The sequence below is a fragment of the Leptonychotes weddellii genome, chromosome 6, assembly GCF_054177405.1.
Source record: "Leptonychotes weddellii isolate Sample4059 chromosome 6, ASM5417740v2, whole genome shotgun sequence".
Lineage (NCBI taxonomy): Eukaryota > Metazoa > Chordata > Mammalia > Carnivora > Phocidae > Leptonychotes > Leptonychotes weddellii.
This window is the reverse complement of record NC_138374.1, coordinates 31,339,466-31,347,434: the sequence shown is the minus strand read 5'-3', so window position 1 is coordinate 31,347,434 and position 7,969 is coordinate 31,339,466. Positions and strand designations below refer to the sequence as shown.

The 7,969-nt window shown below is 40.4% G+C and overlaps 1 protein-coding gene and 1 pseudogene across 1 annotated transcript in view; one reads left to right on the top strand and one right to left on the bottom strand.

Moving 5' to 3' along the window:
• Positions 1-7,969, bottom strand: part of IDE (insulin degrading enzyme) — an 83,296-nt gene that overhangs the window by 69,513 nt on the left and 5,814 nt on the right. The gene's annotated exons all lie outside the window — the stretch shown is intronic.
• Positions 5,030-5,439, top strand: LOC115941133 (small nuclear ribonucleoprotein G pseudogene; annotated as a pseudogene).

Sequence of the window (7,969 nt, the reverse complement as noted above, 5' to 3'; positions counted from 1 at the left end):
GGCGCCTGGGTGGCTCAGTTGGTTAAGCGACTGCCTTCGGCTCAGGTCATGATCCTGGAGTCCCGGGATCGAGTCCCGCATCGGGCTCCCTGCTCGGCGGGGAGTCTGCTTCTCCCTCTCCCACTCCCCGTTTGTGTTCCCTCTCTTGCTGTGTCTTTCTCTGTCAAATAAATAAATAAAATCTTTAAAAAAAAAAAAACAGCAAGATTTATCAACAAAAAACAGTTTTCATATGTGACTGTACTGCTCAAAAGGCATCACAGACTTTCTACTTCCTACAGGATAAAATCTACTGTCCCTTGATTATATTGCGATTTTTCCTACTTCTGAGCTTTTGCTAACACTATTCCTTCTAAAATATCCTCTCTTCCCCTTCTCTGTTCATCCAAATTTTTTATTTCTTTCAAAGACGTTTGCTCAAACCCTATGCTCTCTGTGAAGCCCTCCCTGATCTCAATGGTAGAAGAGCATTCTGAGCAGAGGGAAAGCAGTGCAAATAATCTAAGACTGAGTCAAGTAAATAGACCAGTGTGACTAGAATGGGGTGAGAGTGATTATTTTGGAAACAAGATTAGAGAGGTGATGAGAGGCCAGCTCCCACGGGGCCTTCCTGGCTATTATAAGGATTTTGTCTTTACGAGCAAAATGGGGATCAACTGCAAGGTTTTAAGCATTCACTAGCGAAGATATAGGACTTGGATTTCAAAAAGATCATGCTACCTGTGGTGACAAGAACAAGCTATACAGAGAGAGGCAAGGGCAGAAGAAAGGAAACTGCTTAAGAGGCTATTACAGTATCTGGGTAAAAGAGTGTGATTAGAACCAGGGTGGTGGCAGGCAGAAGTGGTCTGAATCTTGATGTATATGCTGACTGATGAGGGATATGAAAACAAGAAAGGAGTTAAGGATGACTCCAAGTTTTTAGCCTAAACAAGTGGAAGAATAGAGATGTTATTCACTGAGATGAGGGAGAAAATCATGGGAGGAGCAGGTTTTGAACATGGTAAGTTTAAGATATATAGGTCATCCAAGGGAAATGGTGAGGAGGAAGTTTATTACCTAAATCTGAAATTCAGGGGAGGGATACATTTGGGAACTATTGGAACACAGATCAGGTGGGTTTCACAAAACATTAGTGATGATAATAGCTCTGTAATTGCTCTGCCTCATATGGCAGTCATGAGCCACACGTGACTTGAAATGCAGCTAAGGTGACTGAAAAACTGAATTGTTAATTTTCATTAATTTACATTTGAATAAGTACATGTGCCTCATGGCTACACAGTGGACAAAGCATATATAAATAATATTTAAAGCAATGTGATTGAATGAGAACCCTAATTGAGTGTAGGGAGAGAAGATGTCCAAAGACTGGGTATTGGGGCATGCCAACAACATGGATTATTCGTGATAGGAGGGAAAAAAAAAAGAAACAACCCAAATCTCCATCAACAACAGAATAGAAAAATAATCAGTGGCATATTCACATAAGACCGCCATTCAGCAGTGAACGGATATATCTATGTGAATCTCAAAACAAGGTTAAATGAAAAAAAGGTAACTTAGAGGAGAAAATTTTCTACAAAGATCAAAAGCAGAAAAAACTAAAAAGTATACTTTTTTTTTTTTTTAAGATTTTATTTATTTGACAGAGAGAGACACAGCGAGAGAGGGAACACAAGCAGGGGGAGTGGGAGAGGGAGAAGCAGGCTCCCCGCTGAGCAGGGAGCCCGATGCGGGGCTCGATCCCAGGACCCTGGGATCATGACCTGAGCCGAAGGCAGACGCTTAACGACTGAGCCACCCAGGCGCCCCTAAAAAGTATACTGTTTAAGAATATATTCACTTCCGCTTTTTCTCCTTTTCGCCGCCATCCTGGTGTGTGTGGATGACTGTTCCTCACCATGTCTTCTCCCAAGACTTTCAGAATCAAGCAATTCCTGGCCAAGAAACAAAAGTAGAATCCTCCCATTCTCCAGTGGATTCAGATGAAAACTGGTAATAAAATCAGGTACAGAGTGCCTGAGTGGCTCAGTCGTTAAGTGTCTGCCTTTGGCTCAGGTCATGATCCCAGGGTCCTGGGATCGAGCCCCACATCGGGCTCCCTGCTCCATGAGAGGCCTGCTTCTCCCTCTCCCACTCCCCCCGCTTGTGTTCCCTCTCTCGCTGTGTCTCTCTCTGTCAAATAAATAAATAAAATTAAAAAAAAAAATCAGGTACAACTCCAAGAGGAGGCACTGGAGAAGAACCAAGCTGGGTCTATAAGGCATCACACATCATGATATGACACACCTAATCGGCACACATATTTAAGCTGCATGAAGATTATGTGTTCCTATCCTACCACTCTTGTAAACATCCCTCCTACCTGGCCAATAGACATGTTTTATCAGGGAAACAACTTTTCTGTTACTATGCCTCTACACCAGTAGGTTGGTTCAGTAATAAATGTGAGACCGAAAAAAAAATATATATATATTCACTTGCTCAAGAAACAAGAAAAGTCTCAAACACACAACCTAACCTTACACTTAAAGGAGCTAGAAAAAGAACAGCAAATAAAGCCTAAATCCAGTAGGAGAAGAGAAACAATAAAGACTAGAGCAGAAATCAATGACACAGAAATCATAAAAACAGTAAAACAGATCAATGAAACTAGGAACTGGTTCTTCGAAAGAATTAATAAGATTGATAAACCCCTAGCCAGACTTATCAAAAAGAGAAAGGACCCAAATAAATAAAATCATGAATGAAAGAGGAGACATCACAACACCGAAGAAATACAATTTTATGAGAATATTATGAGCAATTATATGCCAACAAACTTGGCAATCTGGAAGAAATGGATAAATTCCTAGAAACATATCAATGACCAAAACTGAACCAGGAAGAAATGGAAAACCTGAACAGACCCATAACCAGCAAAGAAATTGAATCAGTAATCAAAAATCTCCCAACAAACAAGAGTCCAGGGCCTGATGGCTTCCCAGGGGAATTCTACTAAACATTTCAAGAAGAATTAATACCTATTCTTCTGAAACTGTTCCAAAAAATAGAAATGGAAGGAAAACTTCCAAGCTCATTCTCTGAAGCCAGCATTACCTTGATCCCAAAACCAGACAAAGGCCCCCTAAAAAGGAGAATTACACACCAATATTCCTGATGAACATGGATGTAAAAATTCTCACCAAAATACCAGCTAATAGGATCCAACAGTACATTGAAGGATTATTCACCACAACCAAGTGGGATTTATTCCTGGGCTGCAGGGGTAGTTCAACATCTGCAAATCAATGTGATACACCACATTAACAAAAGAAAGGACAAGAACCATATGATCCTCTCAACAGATGCAGAAAACGCATTTGACAAAATACAGCATCCTTTCTTGATAAAAACTCTCCACCATGCAGGGATAGAGGGAACAGAACTCGATATAAAAGCCATATATTTAAGACTCACAGCAAATATCATCCTCAACGAGGAAAAACGGAGCTTTTCCCTGAAGGTCAGGAACACGACAAGGATGTCCACTCCCACTACTGTTGTTCAACAGAGTACTGGAAGTCCTACCCTCGGCAACCAGACAACAAAAAGAAATAAAAGGCATCCAAATTGGCAAAGAAGAAGTCAAACTTTCACTATCTGCAAACAATATGATACTGTACATAGAAAACCTGAAAGACTCCACCAAAAAAATTGCTAGAAGTGATACAGGAAATTCAGCAAGGTCTCAGGATATAAAATAAATGCACAGAAGTCAGTTTCATGTCTATACACTAACACTGAAGCAGAAGAAAGAGAAATCAAGGAATTAATCCCATTTACAATTGCACCAAAAACCGTAAGATACCTAGGAATAAACCTAACCAAAGAGGTAAAGGATCTGTACTCTGAAAACTATAGAACACTTAAGAAAGAAATGGAGGAAGACACAAAGAAATGGAAGAACGTTCCATGCTCGTGGATTGGAAGAACAAATATTGTTAAAATGTCTATGCTACCCAAAGCAATCAACACATTCAATGCAATCCCTATCAAAATACTATCAGCATTTTTCACAGAACTGGAACAAATAATCCTAAAATTTGTATGGAACCACAAAAGATCCCGAATAGCCAAAGTAATGTTGAAACAAAAAAGAAAAACAAAAAACAAAGCTGGAGGCATCACGATTCCAGGCTTCAACTGTATTACAAAGCTGTAATCATCAAGACAGTAGGGTACTGCCAAAGACACAGATGTAGTGAAAAGAAGGGCCATATGCACCCCAATGTTCATATCAGCAATGTCCGCAATAGCCAAACTGTGGAAAGAGCCCAGATGCCCTTCAACAGATGAATGGATAAAGAAGATGTGGTCCATATATACAATGGAATATTACTCAGCCATCAGAAGAGATGAATACCCAACTTTTACATCAACATGGATGGGACTGGAGGAGATTATGCTAAGTGAAATAAGTCAAGCAGAGAAAGTCAATTATCATATGGTTTCACTTATTTGTGGAACATCAAGAATAACATGGAGGACATTAGGAGAAGGAAGGGAATATGGGGAGGGGGAATTGGAGGGAGAGATGAACCATGAGAGACTACGGACTCTGAGAAACAAACAGGGTTTTAGAGGGGAGGGGGGAGGGGGGATTGGTTAGCCCGGTGATGGGTATTAAGGAGGGCACGTACTGCACGGAGCACTGGGTGTTATACGAAAACAATGGATCGTGGATCACCACATCAAAAACCAATGATGTATTGTATGGTGACTAACATAACAATAAAATTAAAAAAAAAAAAAAGACAGTAGGGTACTGGCACAAAAACAGACACAAAGATCAATGGAACAGAAGAGAAAACCAGAAATGGACCCTCAATTCTATGGTCAACTAATCTTTGACAAAGCAGGAAAGGAAAAGAGTGTCTTCAATAAATGGTGTTGGGAAAACTGGACAGCCACATGAAGAATGAAACTGGACCACTTTCTTACACCATACACAAAAATAAATTCAAAATGGATGGAAGAGGGGGGAGCGTGAGGGACGCCACGAATTCCATTTGGAGGCATCTTTGAGCTCGCCGAGTAGACACCATGACCAAAGCTCACCCTCCTGAGTTGAAAAAATTTATGGACAAGAAATTGTCAATGAAATTAAATGGTGGCAGACATGTCCAAGGAATACTGCGGGGGTTCGATCCGTTTATGAATCTTGTGATAGATGAATGTGTGGAGATGGCAACTAGTGGGCAACAGAACAATACTGGAATGGTGGTAATACGAGGAAATAGTATCATCATGTTAGAAGCCTTGGAGCGAGTATAAACAATGGGTGTGTTCATCAAAAGAAATCAACTGCTTCCACACATCCCCTCCATAGTACCTGTTTTACTACAATATCAAAATCAGGTCGTGTGCATTTTCATATTGAACTTTTTTGTTAAATAAACTTCTATAATAGTAACAAAAAAAAAAATATATGGATGAAAGACCTAAATGTGAGACAGGAAATCATCAAAATCCTAGAGAACACAGACAGCAACCTCTTTGACCTTGGATGCAGCAACTTCTTGCTAGACACATCAAAGGCAAAAGGAAATTACTGGGACTTCATCAGGGTAAAAAGCTTCTGCACAGCAAAGGAAAGAGTCAACAAAACTAAAAGGCAACCTATGGAATGGGAGAAGATATTTGCAAATGACTTATCAGATAAAGGGCCAATATCTAGAATCTATAAAGAACTTAACAAACTCAATACCCCAAAAACAAAAAATCCAGTCAAGAAATGGGCAGAAGACATGAGCAGACATTTCTCCAAAGACAACATACAAATGGCCAACAGATACATGAAAAAATGCTTAACATCACTTGGCATCAGGGAAATACAAATCAAAACCACAATGAGATACCACCTCACACCAGTCAGAATGGCTAAAATGAACAATTCAGGAAACAACAGATGTTGGCGAGGATGTGGAGAAAGGGGAACCTTCTCGCACTGTTGGTGGGAATGCAAACTGGTGCAGCCACTGTGGAAAACAGTATGGAGGTTCCTCAAAAAGCTAAAAATAGAACTACCCTACAATCCAACAATTGCGCTACTAGGTATTCATCCAAAGGATACAAACATACTGATTCCAAGGAGCACGTGCACCCCAACGTTTATAGCAGCAATGTCCAAAATAGCCAAAATATGGAAAGAGCCCAGACAGAATAGATAAAGAAGATATGGCATATATATACAATGGAATATTACTCAGCCATCAAAAAGAATGAAATCTTGCCATTTGCAATGACATGGATAGAACTACAGGGTATTATGCTAAGCAAAATAAGTCAGAGAAAGACAAATACCATGTAAGTTCACTCGTATGTGCAATTTAAGAAACAAAACAGAGGAACATAGGGGAAGGGAAGGAAAAATAAGATGAAAACAGAGAGGGAGGCAAACCATAAGAGACTCTTAACTCTAGGAAACAAACTGAGGGTTACTAGAGGGGAGGTGGGTGGGGGGATGGGGTAACTGGGTGATGGGCATTAAGGAGTGCACTTGATGTAATGAGCACTGGGTATTATATGCAACTGATGAATCACTAAATTCTACCCCTGATACTAATAATACAGCATATGTTAGGGCGCCTGGGTGGCTCAGTCGTTAAAGTGTCTGCCTTCGGCTCAGGTCATGATCCCAGGGTCCTGGGATCGAGGCCCGCATCCGGCTCCCTGCTCCGCGGGAAGCCTGCTTCTCCCTCTCCCACTCCCCCTGCTTGTGTTCCCTCTCTCCCTGTGTCTCTCTCTGTCAAATAAATAAATAAAATCTTAAAAAAATATATATATATATAGTATATGTTAACTAAATTGAATTTAAATTAAAAATTTAAAAATAAATAAACATACTTCTATCTTCATGACAGAAAAAAAAGAATATATTCAGATTGATAAAGTATAAAGAAAATCAAGGGAATTATTATCCAAATACAGGATAACACCACCTCTCCAGGAGAGGGAGAAGGTTGCAACTGGGGAGGTAAGCACAGAGAGCTTCAAAGTTACTGGAAATGTTCTATATCTGGGGCATCTGGCTGGCTCAGTTGGGTAAGTGTCTGAATCTTGACCCCAGCTCAGGTCTTAATCTCAGGGTTGTGAGTTCAAGCCCCCTACTTAAAAATAAAAAATAAAAAAAGGGAAATGTTCTATTTCCTAAACTGTTTATTTTTTATCCTATATACTCTGCCATGTATGATATTAAGAGTAAAAAAAATATGAAGTAGTATATGGTTAAATGTCAATGGATGTTTCAAAATCTCGAATAAATCTTTAAGCTTAGAAAAAGGAAACACAACTGTGTGACCTAGATAAGGTCTAAAAAAGAATGACAGATTTAGTCATATAAAAGAAAAGACAGAGGGCATTTGAGAGTTGGGAATGAACAGCTTGTGTACATGAGACAGGAAATTGGTGGATCTGACTAGAGAAGAGGAAAGTTAGGTTGAAAAGTTAGGCTAGGGCCAGCTTATGAGATGCTTAAATGCTGGGTCAAGAAATTTGGACTTGATCTTTATTTTTTCTTAAAGATTTTATTTATTTGAGAGAGAGAATGAGATAGAGCATGAGAGAGGGGAGGGTCAGAGGGAGAAGCAGACTCCCTGCTGAGCAGGGAGCCCGATGCGGGACTCGATCCTGGGACTCCAGGATCATGACCTGAGCCAAAGGCAGTCGCTTAACCAACTGAGCCAGCCAGGTGCCCAGAACCTGATCTTTAAATAGTGCAGAACCGGAAATCGGAGGGGTGGACGAACCATGAGAGAAGATGGACTCTGAAAAACAAACTGAGGGTTCTAGAGGGGAGGGGGGTGGGAGGATGGGTTGGCCTGGTGGTGGGTATTGAGGAGGGCACGTTCTGCATGGAGCACTGGGTGTTGTGCACGAACAATGAATCATGGAACACTTCATCTAGAACTAATGATGTAATGTA